The sequence below is a fragment of the Choloepus didactylus genome, chromosome 2, assembly GCF_015220235.1.
Source record: "Choloepus didactylus isolate mChoDid1 chromosome 2, mChoDid1.pri, whole genome shotgun sequence".
NCBI classification, from domain to species: domain Eukaryota; kingdom Metazoa; phylum Chordata; class Mammalia; order Pilosa; family Megalonychidae; genus Choloepus; species Choloepus didactylus.
Window position 1 is genome coordinate 49,434,598 of NC_051308.1, and position 16,036 is coordinate 49,450,633.

The following is a 16,036-nucleotide window of genomic DNA, read 5'->3' on the forward strand; positions in this document are numbered from 1 at the left end:
CTTTTAAGGAAGTTACTATCTCCTTTTTATATATGAAAAAAGAGGCACAGAGAGGTTAGTAACTTGCCCAAGATCACACAACCAGTAAGGTATAGAACTGGGTCTCAAATTGGATTCTATATATATTCTATACATATTCTCTGACACTATGCTGACCTGACTCCAGTAAGAGATTATTTTTTCTCCACTATACTTCAATACTGAACTAGCTTTAAATCAACTGGATTTGCCAGAGTGTCCTGATATTTGTTGATCTTCAAAACGTGCTTTTGGTTAAGAAAGATGGTGTTTCCATGAACCATTTCGGGATGCTTCCTAGGAAACTATTCACACATCATTTCCCATTTTCCCTGCTCTAATGCTAATATGATTTCTTAAATACTGACAATATGTGAGAAGCTAATTTTAGACCTCCCCTCTCTGTTAGAAACCAGAAGCTTGAAACAATGAGCTGGTGACCCAAACAGCTGTCTGGCCTTATCTCTTTTGCTTTGTAAAACATAGCACTGCCTTTTGTCCTGGGTTTTATGGGTTTTTTATTAATATCCCCATGTAAAATGATTTTTTCCCATCCATAAAATAAGAAGCTCTGTAATTTGCAACTCTTCTCCTGTTGCTTTCCAACCCCTGATTCAGCACACCATTGTTCTTCTTTTCAAGTCTTTTCCTAACCTCAAGGCATGGCTTTGTTGCCACACCAGCCACCTCAGTGGCTCTCCATCATCTCCAACACCAAATTAAAACTCTTTATGCCGTTTTATGTAACCCACTGTCTGAAGTAGCTCCATTACCCATTGAGATCTACATAAGATCATCTCAAATATTTGGAAATCTTTCCAAGATTTCCGTGTCTCTGGAGGGAGCATCTTTTGTGCTGGTTTTATTGGGTAATATTTTATTGGGCTTTTGTTTTATTGGGTAATGTTCTGCATCAAGTCAGCTATGTAATTCTGCTCCTTCTTGAGTTCTATAAACACTTAAAGAATTCCCTGGAATCTGCCCATAAAATTAGCTGACACAAAAGTAATTTTGGGTGGTTCCCATTTAACAAATGCAAATGATTTCACATTAAGCATTGAGTCCCTCTTCTGAAATGTTTTTTAGCCAACCCAACACTAAAATTTTTAACTGGCCCTTGAACCTCACATGGTCTCCAAGTGCATAGCGTGTTCTTGATCCCTTCTTCCCCTCCTGTTCCAAGAGCTAACAAAAAAAAAATCTCTGTGTTAGGAAGATCACTTTAGCTATCCCCTAAAATGTTTACATTGGCCTCTGCTGACATCCATGCTCTTGTGTTCTGTCACCAAGTAGCATTCCAACTATTGTCTCAAAAACTTATAGTAACCTCCCTAAGAGGAATTACATGTTTCACTTCCATTACATCACAAGGCTTCTGTTCTGGTTTGCTAACACTGCCGTTAGGCAAAATACCAGAAATGGATCAGCTTTTATAAAGGGGGTTTATTTAGTTACAAAGTTATACTCTGAAGGCCATAAAGGGTCCAAGGTAAGGCATCAACAATCGGGTACCTTCACTGAAGGATGGCCATTGGCGTCCGGAAAACCTCTGTTAGCTCAGAAGGCAATTGGCTGGTGTCCGCGTGCTCCCAGGTGGTGTTTCAAAACGGCATTCCCCAGAATGTTGCTCTTGGGGCATTTTGTCCTCTCTTAGCTGCAGCTGCTCTTCAAAATGTCACTCTCAGTTGCTCTGAGGTCCCTCTGTTTGTGAGCTCTTTTTATAGGACTCCAGTGAACTAATGGGTGGGGCCACATTTCCATGGAAACATCCAATCAAGAGGTCACACCCTAATCAAAGTTGTCACTCACAGTTGGGTGGGTCACATCTCCATGGAAACACTCAATCAGAAGGTTCCAACTTAATCAACACTAATACTTCTGTCCCCACAAGATTGCATCAAAGAACCTGGCGTTTTGGGGGACATAATACATCCAAATGGTACATTCCACCCCCTGGACCCCAAAATGACATGATCTTTCCATATACAAAATACATTCATCCCATCACAATATCACAGGAACTTAAATCATTTCAGTAACAATAGGTAAGTACAAGAGCCCATCAAAATCAGTTACAGGTGTGGTCTTCTCCTAAAGCAAAATTCCCCTCTGGCTGTGGACCTGTGGAAACTTAGAACAAGTTATCTGCTTCCAATATACAAAGGACAGACAGTCATAGGATTAATATTCCTGTTGCCATAAGGAGAAACTGAAAAGAAAACAGCGTTCACAGAACCAAAGCAATTCCTAAAACCCACAGGGCATACTCCATTGGATTTCAAAGTCTGAGAGTCATTAATAGAATGATGCTTTTTCCTAGGGGCTTGAGAGAGAGGCAGTCCCACACTTTCCAAAGGCTTATGCAGTAGCCCTTTCCTCTCCAAACACCAGGGTGAGTGCTCCAACATATCCACACATTGGGGAGACCACATTCTTCTCGGCCCCACCCTCCTCAAGCATCAGGGTGCCACCTGGACTCTCCCTATTTGGGGCAAAGGCTCTCCCCTCTCCAAACAGTGGGGTGGCAGCCAGGCTCTCCCCAATCCCTGGGGAATGTGCTACATCCTCTCTGAGGCCTGGGGCGCCAGCACTTCCTGAGCATTAAGGCGGGCAGAAGTCCTACTCTCTGCCTCCGGGCAGCTTCTAAGACACCTCTGCAATACATTCTGGAAGGTTTAAGAGGGGCAACTTTAGTTTCAAAGATAAACTCCTAGAATCCATAGTTTTTCTTCTTTCTCTTCTCATGCAGTTTCCCCTCTCACAAGCCCCAGAATTTTAGTTGAATAAACTGTGGATTCTTTTCTTTCGGAAAGTTCCTATGGGAACTTTGTACTTCCTGCATTATGTTTCTGTAAACCTACAACTGCTCTAATAACAAAGAAATAAAAAGAAAGAGGGAAGGGCAGGGCATAAAGTAGATGATCAAAAACCAAGAAATGAACAAGCAAACACTGGCGAGCCAGACTTTGCTCTCACTGCTTAATGTTTATTAATTTATTTATTCTTTATCACAGCCAAGTGAAGTAGATAATCTATTATCTCCATTTACAGATAAATTGATTATATAAAATTAAACATATTGTTCAGTCACTTAGCCTTGCAAATCAGAAATCCGTTTAAAAATAAATTGTTTTACACTCTTTAAAGTCATAGCTAATCCCAAACCTTGAGGATGGGGAAGTGGGAGAATCCCTATTTCTGGATATCTGCCCTCTAGTTCAAAGTTCAGATACTTCCCCCCCTGCTCCTCTTTTAATCCCTGAGGGAAAAAATTCCCTGTTTGAAGGTTGGACATGTCCTGCAAAATTTGGATCTAACAAATACACCAATATTGAAAATGTATTGACATTACATTCAATCTGCCAACTTCCTATAGATCTTGTTAAACAACTTGATTCCTTTCCATATTTGTTGATCTATCAGTGATTTTTACTAGCATATATCCACAGGTAGCAGATCCTTAGATGGCTTTGTGGGTCTTATATTTGATACAGATCTTTGGCTGATATAGGGTGTTACGGTTCCTAATGCTGCTGGAATGCAAAATACCAGAAATTGATTGGCTTTTATAAAGGGGATTTATTGGGTTACAAATTTACAATTCCAAGGCCATGAAAGTGTCCAAACTAAGGCATCAACAAGAGGATACCATCACTGAAGAATGGCTGATGGCATCCAGAGCACCTCTGTCAGATGAGAAGGCAGGTAGCTGGCGTCTGCTTGCCCTTTTCTCCCTGGTTGTGTTTCAAAATGGCTTTCTCCAAAATGTCTCTGGGTGTATGTCTTAGCTCCTTTCTCTCAGCTCCTCTGCATCCTTGCTTCTTTCTCCCAGGATGTTTCTCTCTAAGTGTCTGTGGGTCCTCTCTTAGCTTCTCTGGGGCAAACTCTGGGCTTTATCTCTTAGTTTAGCATCTCCAAATGTCCTTCTGTCTGCCTCTCCAAGCACCAGCTTTCAACAGCCATCTCCATAATGTCTCTCTCAGCTTCTCTTGGGGCATTTTGTCCTCTCTGGTCTCTGCATGAGTTCCCTTTAAAGGACTCCAGTGATCTAATCAGAGCTAGCCTGAATGTGAGGGATCCACACCTCCATGAAAATTATTCAATCAGAGGTTCCACCCTCATCAGCAGACTAATCAGTCTGCCCCCACAAGATTGCTTTAAAGAATATGGCTTTTCTGGGGGACATAATATATCCAAACCAGCACATAGGGTGATAAAAGGACTTTTAAAAAATATTTTTGGGTTATCTGAGATAAAAAAGTAATGAGCCCTAACTCTGGTTATTATGACAAGCAAGAATGTTTCTTGATTCCTCAAAGATTGCCAGAAGCTACCATTCTTCATTTAGGAATAATAATAGCTAATATAGTGCATGCAGTGTGCCATATATTGCTCTAATTTAATCCTCATAACAACCTATGCAAGCAAAATGTTTTTGACTTCTTCCTTCCTTCCTTATTTTCTTCTCTAAGTCTAAGTCTCATGCGGATGCAACTGAGTGATGTCACCCCAGGTCACACTGCCTGCACTTGATTGCAAGGGAGGCTGGCAAGGCAGGTCCTGGTCTTTACTTTGTGGAGGTGGGGTTCATAATAAAGAAAATGAACACAACATAACACATTTAAAAGATGCTGGAAAACCATAAATATGAATAATGACACTACAAAAACACAGGAGGAAAACTGGGAATGTGGCATAACAGAAGCCAAGGGAAAAGAGTGTTTCAAATGCCATCAAGAGATCCAGGAATATGAAGACTGAAAAATGGTAATTGGTTTTAGTGATATATTAAAAGACAAAATAAGGTCGTCTTCATAAAAGTCATGCTAGAATTGAATTGGAATAACATTTTATAGGTTCCAGTCTCACCATTGAAGAGGAAGTCAACTGGAAAAGAAAATGTTAACGGACCTTTTGACAAGGTTGAAGAACAACTGAGATAGTCTTTTACTTTAACATAATAGCACCTATCCCCAAGGTCCTAGGTTATAATGTTGATAGTTTAAATTTCCTGTAATGATTACCACTGTTCTGAATCTTTCTTGTTCAGCTCCAAAATGAAATAATTGAAGACTAATGAAAAATATCCATGTTCTAAAATACTAAATAACTTATTGCCCAACCAGAAGCTAGCTCCATAAAGTCAGAGATATTATATTCATGATTGTATCCTCGGGACCTAGGACACATGACAGGTGCTCAAAAAAAATCTTCGTTGAATGAATGCATAGAAGTGCTTGATAAATGCTTGTTGATTGAGCGTATGATGCCTTAAATGGATTCATTTCATTACAGTAGTGAATTATAACAGAACTTGGAAGCTTCTTAAACCAGCTTTCTGAATCACATGCTGCACATCTGAGAGTGTGTGGGGAAGCAGAGGGTTAAATAGGTTTGTTGGTAGCCTCAGTTGGATTACTTAGTAGTAACATAGTTGCCTTGCCCCTTGTTCCATGATCCAAAGCTTTGATTTTTGTCTGCATTTTCCAGCCTTCTCCAAACCTTCTCCATCCATACCTATCCCATTGGTGCCCCCTTCATGCCCACACATGTCCAAAGTTACCTGAGTTGCATGTCGAGCTATTTCTGCCTCATACCTTTAATACTGGAGAACCAGTGCCCACACCAATTCTCTGCTGTAAGGCACCTGGGGTAATGACCACAAACATCCTTTGTCATGTTAGGAAAATTTACAGCCATAGAAAGCAGAATAGAGAGGGGTTCAGTTCAGGAAAGTTGGCTCTGGGAGAATGGGCTCTGATTCTTTACACCTAGTCACTCCAGGTACAAGCAGCTGCAGTCAGGGCTCACCTTTCCTCTGGGAGCAGGAGACCACTTTATAAAGTGGAGCACTTTATAGCCCTGTCTGACATGAGCCTTTCCTAAGTCTTTGTGATAAGGTGGAGTTGCCTTTCAGGGATGTCTTGATCTTGACCTTGGTATGATCTAAGAGAACAAAAAAAATCCTTTTTGCTCACTGTCTCCCTCAGAATACCCATGTAATATCTCTCTTTCCCTCTTGATATTCTCAATAGCTTCCTGTTCCTTCATACAGACTTTTATCTACAATTAAGATACCCATTTTGTGGTTATTTGCCAAGTTCCAGAATGCATAATTGGAATAGGCATACTTAGCAACTGGCAGAATACCCACATTGGTTCCCTGACTTGTGGAGTGAGGGCTATTACAGTAGGAAAGGCCAAGTGGAAACCACTAGAACTGCCCTTACTGAGCAAAAAAGTAACTCAAAAGCAATTTTTGATTCTTGGAGGGACTGCAGAGATTAGTGCCTCCATCAAGGTCCACATCCCCATTCAAGTCTCCTATTTGGCATGTGCAGAAAACAGACGGATCTTGGCAGATGACAGTGGACTATTGTAAACTTAACCAGTTAGTGACTCCAATTGCAGCTGCTGTTCCAGATGTGGTATCATTGCTTCAGCAAATCAACATATCCCCTTGTACCTGGTATGCAGCTATTGATTGGACAAATGGTTTTTTTCTCAATAGCTGTTAGTAAAGACCACCAGAAACAGTTTGCTTTCAGCTGGCAAGGCCAGCAGTATACCTTCACTGTCTACCTCAAAGGTATATCAACTCTCCAGCCCTCTGTTATAATCTAGTCTGTAGGGACATTGGTCATTTCTCCCTCCCACAAAACATCATGCTGGTCCATTATATATTGATGGTATCATGTTTATAGGACCAAGTGAGCAAGCAGTAGCAAACTACTCTAGACTTATTGTAAGATATTTGCATGGCAGATGATGGGAGATAAATCCAACAAAAATACAGGGATCTTCCACCTCAGCAAAATTTCTAGTTGTCCAATGGTATGGGGCATGTCTAGATATTCTTTCTAAGAAGGGATAAGCTGTTGCAGCTGGCCACTCCTATGATGGAAAAAAGAGGCACAATGCCTAGTTGGTCTTTTAAGAGTTTGGATACAACATATTATGGCCCATTTTCCAAGTAACCAGAAAAGCTGCTAGTTTTGAGTGGGGACCAGAACAGGAGGAGGCTCTGTGACAGGTGCAGGTTGCTGTGCAAGCTGCTCTGTCACTTGGACCATATGATCCAGCAGATCCAATGGTGCGGAAAGTGTCAGTAACTAAAAGAGATGCTGTTTGGAGCCTTTAATAGGCCTCTATAGGAGAATCACAATGCAGACTCTTAGGATTTTGGAACAAAGCCTTACCATCCTCTGCAGATAACTACTCTCCTTTTGAGAAACAGATTTTGGCCTTTTATTGGGCCTTAGTAGAGACCATATGCTTAACCATGGGCCACTAAGTTACCATGAGACTGGAGTTGCCTGTCAGGACCTCGGTGTTGCCTGACCCACCAAGCCATAAAGTTAGGTGTGCACAGCAGCACTCCATCATAAAATGGAAAAGGTATAGATGAGATAGGGCTTGATCAGGTCCTGAAGGCACAAGTAAATTACATGAAGAAATGGCACAAGTAAATTACGTGAAGAAATGGCCCATGGCCCCCATTCCTGCCACATTACCTTCTCTGAGGAAGAGAAAACTCAGGCCTGGTTTACAGATGGTTCTTCACAATATGCAGGTACACCCAAAAGTGACAGCTGCAGCACTATAGCCCCTTTCTGGGATGTCCCTGAAGGATGGTGGTGAGGGGAAATCCTCCCAGTGGGCAGAACTTCGAGCAGTGCATATGTTTGTTCATTTTGTTTGGAAGGTGAAATGGCTGGAGGTGCAATTGTATACTGATTTCACAGCCAATGGTTTGGCTGGATTTTCTTTCTTCTTAGAATGAACACGAATGGAAAATTGTGACAAAAGTCTGGGGAAGAGGTATGTGGATAGACCTTTCTGAGTAGGCAAAAGATATTTGTGCCCCACATGTATGCTCACTAGAAGGTGACATCAGAAGAGGAAGGTTTGAATAACCAAGTGGATAAGATGACCTGTACTGTGGCTACCAGTCAGCCTCTTTCCCCAGCCACTCCTGTCACTACCCAATGCACTCATGAACAAAGCGTTAATGGTGGTATGGATGGAGGTTATACATGGGCTCAGCAACGTGGACTTCCACTCATCAAGGCTGAACTGGCTACAGCCACTGCTGAGTGCCCAATCTACCAGTAGCAGAGACCAATACTCAGTCTCTGATGTGGCACCATTCCCCAAGGTGATCAGCCTGCTCCCTGCTGGCAGGTTGATTACATTGGGCCACTTCTATCATGTCAGGGACAGTGATTTGTTCTAACTGGAATGGACACATACTCTGGATATGGGTTTGCCTTCCCTGTATGCAGTACTTGTACAAAAACTACCATGCATGGACTTATAGAATGCCTTATCCACCATCATGGTATTCCATACAGCATTGCTTTTGATCAAGGAACCCATTTCATGGCAAATGAAGTGTGGGAATGGGCACATGCTCATGGAATTCACTGGTCTTATCATGTTCCCCATCATCCTGAAGCAGCTGGATTGATAGAATGGTGGAATGGCCTTCTGAAGACTCAATTATGGTGCCAATTAGGTGGCAATCCCTTGCAGGGCTGGGGCAAGATTCTCCAGGGGGCTGTGTATTCTCCAAATCAGCATCCATTCTATGTTGTTTCTCCCATAGCCAGGATTCACAGGTCTAGGAGTTAAAGGTTGAAAATGAGAGGGGCACCACTCACTATTACCTGTAGTGATCCACTAGAAAAATTTTTGCTTTCTGTCCCTGCAACCTCAAGCTCTGCTGGTCTACAGGTCTTAGTTCCAAAAGGAGGAGTGCTTCCACCAGGAGTCACACAACAATTCCACTGAACTGGAAGTTAAGACTGCCACCTGGCCACTTTGAGCTTCTCATGTCTCTGAATCAACAGGCAAGGAAGGGGATTACTGTACTGGCTGTGGTAATTGATCCTGACTATCAAAAGGAAATAGGACTGCGACTACACAATGGAGGCAAAGAAGAGTTTGCCTGGAATACAGGAGATCCCCCCAGGGCATCTCTTAGTATCACAATGCGCTGTGACTTAAAATCAATAGAAAACTGCAAAAACCCAATCAAGGCAGGACTAATCATGGCCCAGAAACTTCAGGAATGAAGGTTTGGGTTGCCCCATCAGGCAAAGAACCACAGCCAGTTGCGGTGCTTGCTGAGGGTAAAAGGAACATGGAATGGGTAGTGCAAGAAGGGACTGATAAATATGAACTACAACCATGTGGCCAGTTATGGAAATGAGGACTGTAAAGGTTATGAATATTTCTTCCTTGTTTTGTTAAGAGTACATTTGTATATACACATCAAGCAAATATCTTTGTTTTCTTCCTTATCTGCTTATCAAATGACATAAGTTATACTGGTTTCATGTCATAGTATTTAAGTTATAGGATATCAAGTGTAAGAGTGAATATTATCCAAGGACATGCACCCTATTTTGGAGAGATTTAGTGTGTTTCTGGTTGTACACAGGACAGTTGAATATTGTCAGGTGAACAATATGACATTGTGTTTTATTTAGAGATTAAGAATGGTTTAAGGTGATGTATATGGCTGCCAAGTTAAGGTAGGACTGTGATTGTTAAGTTCATGTATCAAGTTGGTCATGTGATGGTGTCTAGTCATTTGGTTAAACAAGCTTTGGTCTGATTGTTACTGTGAGGATATTTTGTGGACTTAAATCATCAGTAAGTTGATTGCATTGATGGCTGATTATATCTACAATAAACTGAGGAGACTGTCGTCAACAATGAGAGACATCTCATCCAATCAGTTGAAGGTTTTAAAAGAAGTGATGGTTTCAGCAGTCAGAAGAGAGAATTTCCATCTCTATTTCAGCCAGCCAGCTTCATCTGGGGAATTAATCATAAACTATTTTCAGAGTTCCAACTTGCAGCCTGTCCTATGGAATTTGTGTTCGTGTTATCCCCACAGTCGTAAGATAATTTTTATAAAATTTCATAATATATACAGATATCTCCTCTCAGTTCTCTTTCCCTAGAGAACCCTAGCTAATACAAAAGGGTTAAAAATGCAAATGTATAGTTGAATGAACCCTCAGTTAGCTCTTCATTAGAAGTGTCTTCTGTGCCCCCTGCCCAAGAAATGATCCCACTGTCTCCCCAGTTGTTCAAGCAGATTACTAGGTACCCTCCTTGGCTCTCTCCCTCAGACTGCTGTATCCATGGATGGACCAAGTCTTGCTGATGCTGCCTTATTTTTGGCTCTTTACATCTGCTCATCCTGCTTTATCTTCCCCTCCACTGCCTTAGCATATGTCCCTTGCTTCGTTATCCAGCTTTCCCTCTCCATCTCTCTTCATGCCCATTTGTCACACTCTCATCAGAGGCATTTTTATAAAATACAAATCATGACATGCCCCTACTTAAACTTTTATTCCTCCAGATTGCTTCAAGAATGAACTCTTTACCATGATACCACAAGTTTTCTTGACCCGGCCTCAATCTGTATTTCCACCCTCCACCCCCCTGCACACACACACATTTCCTCCCCCCATTGTTAGAGCACTGAACTCATTTTTTGGCTCCTGAGGATTTCCTTTCATTTCACTTAAACTTAGCTATTCATTTAAAAGAATATAAATGTATATTCTTGTATATGTTCTTTTTTTAAGTACAGCCCTTCCATCTCTGTCTATCTTAGACATCTGAGTCATTATCTCTGAGTGAGATTCTTTTAAACCAATCAAACTGAAATTTATTTTGTTTTTATGTCACCTACAAGTTTTTTTTAATAAGCTGAGTTAATTCATTTACATTTATTGTATTTATTGATATCTTTGGGTTTGTTTCTACCACTTTTATTTTTTTATCTAACATTTATTTTTTGCATTTTTTTTCTTTTTTCATGGCATATTTTGGTTTGATTGTATTTTTTATTCTTATTTCCCCTCTCCCTTACAGGCTTGAAAGTTATACATTTTTCTAACAAGGTCTAAAATTTGACAATATTGCTATTTCAAGACAAGGAAATACTTCAACTCAAATCACTCATTTTATTGTTGTCAAGAATTTTCATGTCATCATATTTTTAACACCCCTCCAAATTATCTGTTGGCATCACCATTAATTTTAAGAGTCAATATTAATTTACCAACATGATTTTTATCAGTTTCTCTGTTCCCTTTTGCATCTTGACTTTCACCTCTCCCTTCTAGGTTTATTTTCTTATATTCTTAATAGTTCTTTTGGCACATGTGCATGGGTTGTAAGCTCTTCTCATTTTTTATGTCTGAAAATGCCTTTATTTCACCCTTTTTCTTGAATAATAGTTTAGATGGAAAAAATTTCATACATACAGAAATTTGAAAGAATTGTACAGTGAACACCTGTATACCAACTACCTAGATTCTACAGTTGTTAGCATTTTGATATATTTGTTTTATCACAAATCTATTCATCTAATCATCGATCTTATTTTTAATGCATTTCAAAATAAGTTGCAGACATCCATACACTTTACCCCTGAATACTTAGCCTGCATATTATTAACTAGGGTTCAATATTTGTTTGGAGCCCCTTTACTGAGATAAAATTTACATTAGGCATAGTACTTAAATGTACCATTTTATGAGTTTTGGCAAATGCATAAACTATATAAACCATACTCTTATCAAGATATAAAAATATAGAATTCTACTACCATCCCAGAAAGTTCCCTCTTCTCAGTCAAGCCCCACTACTCTCCTTGAGAGCTAAACACTGTTCTGATTTCTTTTTCACCAAAGCTTACTTTGCTTGTTCTAGAACTTCAAATGGATGGAATCATCCACTATATATTCCTTTATCTAAGGATTTTTCACTCAGTATAATATTTTTTGAGATTCATTCATGTTATTTGCATTATCTGTAGTTTGTTTCATTTTATTACTGAATAGTATTCTACTATATGAGTATACCACATTTATATTTATTCATTCTGTTGGTGATGGACACCATTCCTGTTTTTAGTTTTTTGGCTATTAAGAGTGAAGCTGATATGAATATTCCTGAACAAACCTTTTTGTAGTCATATGTGGAATTCTGGGTCATAGGGTAGGTGAATATTTAGTTTTAAAAGAAATTGCCAGGCTATTTTCCTAAGTGGTTTTTATCATTTTACATTTCCACAACAATGTATGAGAGTTCTGATGGCTCCACATCCTTGTCAACATTTTGTGTTGTCAGTCTTTTTAATTTTAGCCATTCTGGTGGGTATATTTGTGAACTCATTGTGTATTCCATTGTTTTCTGATACTGTTGTTCCCAGTGAAATAAAATCTCTGATGTCATTTCTTTGTGGATCTTCCTTTGGTAGTTTTTAAGATTTTTCCTTTTTTTTTTTTTTTTTTTTTCTTTTGCCATGTTCTCAATGTGCTACCATCACCACCATCCATTACCCAAACTTTTCCTTTTATGTTCTGAAGTTTCACTGCACTATGTCTAGGTCTGGATTTGTTTGTTTTCATTTAGTCTACCTTCTCAATTTTAGCATCTTTCTCCAATTCTGAAAAATTCCTACTCATCTGCTCTTTAAATATTGCCTCTTTCCCATCCTGTTTTTTCTCCTTACGAAATTCCTTTTAGGTGTCTGTTAGAGCTTCTCAGTCCATCTACTATGTTTCCTATCATTTATATTCTGTATCTATTTAACTCTCTGTGCTAAGCTCTGTGTAATTTCCTTTCCAATTTACCAATTTTGCTTTAATTCGGTCTAGATTACAGTTTAACATATCTACTGATTTTTTTTTATTTCCATCAGTATTGTTTTCATTTCTTCAATTTCTATTTAAAAAAATCTGCCTGTTCTTTTATCATAATGTGGTGTTGTCACCTTAATCTGAATATTTTCAAATATATCTTAAAAGTCTCTTTCAGATTGCTCCAGTATGCATTCTTCTTCATTTCTCATTTTCTCCAATTTGTTATTTACTCTCTTTCATGGTGCTGAACTATTTTGTATATTTTGTAATTCTGCCTGTATGGTCACTATTGGGGGGGATTTTAATCATTTGGGGCTTTAAGGGGTACTGGTTTGTGTAGGTTTTTTTTGGGGGGGGCAGTTTCCTATTGGCTTCTGACAGGGCTATGCAAGATTTCTACATAAATCTCTTAGCACAAGGTTCCTACACTGTCAGGTAGCTGGAGGGATTCCATCCCATATATGTGGAATGTTTGGTCTAGAGGTTCTGATTTCTTAAGTTTAATCATTTCCATGCATGCTTGGGTAAGCAGCATGTTTTTGTGCTGAGAGCTAGGGCTGGAAGGTGCAATTTTCCCATGCTCCTGGCTCCATGAAGGGATCCAGTTCCAGTTTCTCCACCATGCATGGGGCCTGTGTCCTCAGTTCATATCGTCACACAAGTACTGAAACTGCAGCCATTGAAGTACATTTCTTCTTGAGTTATCCGCCGTCCCCCACCTCCATGGACTTCCACTAACTGCTGTGTATTCCTTCTTATTTCTGACACCTGACATTTCCTCTTTTTGGCTTTTGAGCTTGGCAATATATTAAAATACATTAAAATAATTTTTCTGGCATTTCTATATGTTTGGAGTAGAAAGGGAGTGTTTATTGCACCTTAGCTTAGTCTGCCCTCTTGACTGTATGCTTCTACTTACTCATTGTAATTTGGCTTCTTCCCCACTCTTCCATTGAAAATGTTTCTACTGGGGTTTCAAATCGCCAACTAATCATTAGATTCAGTGTCATTTTTCAGTGTTTATATAGTACAGCCTGTGATGCTGTTTTTATTCTTCCTATTTAAAGATTCTCCCCCTCTGGGCTTCTACAAAACCGCTTCTCCTGATTTTCCTCCCTTCTGAACTACTCCTTCTCGGGCTCCTTTTGCAGGCTATGAGCTGGTGATTTCCAATCTCTGGCTCCACCCAGGTGTTTCTCTGGGGCTCTAGTTCTGTATATCCAATTGCCTATTGGATATTTTCTCTGCAATGTCCCTCAGGCACCTTAATCTTTTCAATACTGAATACAATTTTCCCCAAATCTATTTTAAGAAATGAAGAGGAGTAGAGTGATATCATTATGATTATGAGCTTCAAATGAGAAGAAGTTTTACATGAATGTAGATGAGTAGAGGTTTGGATGTGCCAGTGAAAAACCAGGCAAATTCTTACCTGAATCTTAAGCCTCTAGGTACATGGAGCAGAATCTAAGGGACTCCAGGACCTCAGAGGAGAGCCTCATCTCTGCTAAGGGGAGGCGGAAAAGTCTTCAGTGAAGAGATCGAGCCGAATTGTAGTTTATTTACAAAGAAATAAAAATTCTAGTGGGCACACAATTTTGAAAAGAAAGAAATCCTGAAGAAGATAAGCATTTGGTAAATGTTTGTTGAGATTTTTGAGGGCAGGGGCCAATCTTAACCATCTTTTCATCCTTAGAACCTGATTCCCAGTGTCTGGGATAAGTAGACTTTGAGCAAATGTTTGTTACAGAAAAATGAGAATGTTTTACATGGCTTTTATGATTTGCTGTGAGGAGTGTGTAGTAAAAGATCCTTGCTTCTTATGATAAGAAGAAATGAGAAAGGAGCACAAGAGCATTAGGCATCTTGGAAGAATGTAACCCAATTCTAAAAGCATGTAAAAATGCCATGGGTGAGTGTGACACCCACCTTAGTGCATTCCTCTCCCCCTGTCAATTGACTTCATGGACTATAACTCTCATTGAGAGAGATTCCAGTAGTTGATTAGAAAAGAAGTTTTGTTAACAGAAATTCCAGTCATTGGTTTATAGAAGCTGAACTTTCCTGTGCCCCCTCTTTTAGATACCTCATGCAAAGCGGCCAAGTCAGTGCAGGTAGCTCTAGGTTCAGTTTCCCCTCAGCTCATGTTGCTAATCATGGGGAATCCCTGACCTGCCCCTTCCTCCTCATAGGTCTTCCACGACTCACAGGCAACTCTCCTATGTCTGAGAGGGTTTCCTGAAATCTCTCACTTATTCCTTGTGGTCTTAGCGAAAGGAAAAATGCAGCTCCTGTCTTCATATGGTGCCACTGGCCCCCTCTGGTGTGTGGCATTGCATTCCTTTCATTTGACGGATACTGTTGTTGGGGAAAGAGATATTTCCACTGTCTCCTGGGTTATCATGTCTCAGCCAATCTGCAGACCTCTAGCTGCATGTTCTCTCTATAGTTTGATGCCTCCATCACTACCTACTCCTTTGATGAGCTCACTAACAGCAGCAGGGCTTAATTACATTTATGAGAACCCAGGGATTGTTAAAATGTGTCTTTGTGCCAAGGAGCTTGCAATCTATTGTGTGATACAGACATAAACAAGTGTTATAACTGAGGGGGTAAACAAAATGCTGAGGGAGTATAGGAGGAGAACCACTGAAGAGGAAGGGAAGGTTGAAAACACTGGGGTCAAATTTGAAGGATTTTTTCCCCTAGATGCTGTATGTCTTTCTTTGTAGAAGTTGTAGGCAATTGAAGCCCATTTTCTGCAGGGAGGGACACAGGCAGTTTAATAAGAACTCTGGTCAGTTATTTAAAGTTGCCACTTTAAATGAATAGTGGCTTTAGCTAGGATGTAAAAATACAGGGCTCATCAACAGGTTTGTCAAGACACATTGGTGTACTATGAATCCTTCATAATTATGCTACTAAAGTTTGACAAATATGCACAATTAAATTTTGCTCTGGGGATTTCTACATTATGGTGATATATTTCAGACAGAACTTTAAGCTAAGCAGGTCCTGGAACTGAATGTAGAGTGGGGAACGGAAAGTGACAAGTAAGAGGTAATAGGCATAGCATGCAGCCTTTGCCTGAAAATATTACAGAGAACATGAACAGGGCAGAAAACAACTCTACCACAGTCAGATAGAGTTGAAGGTTGACCAAGAGAATGGAGGCAAGGCTGGGTGCTTTCCAAGACATGGAGAGATACTGTCACACAGAGTAGTGACAGTAGTTAATGATGACTGACTTTTTAATCCCTTCAAATGTGCAATAAAATTATAGTATTCAAAAAGGACACACATATACAATGTGCACTAGGAACCACTGTAGTAGTACGTCTAAA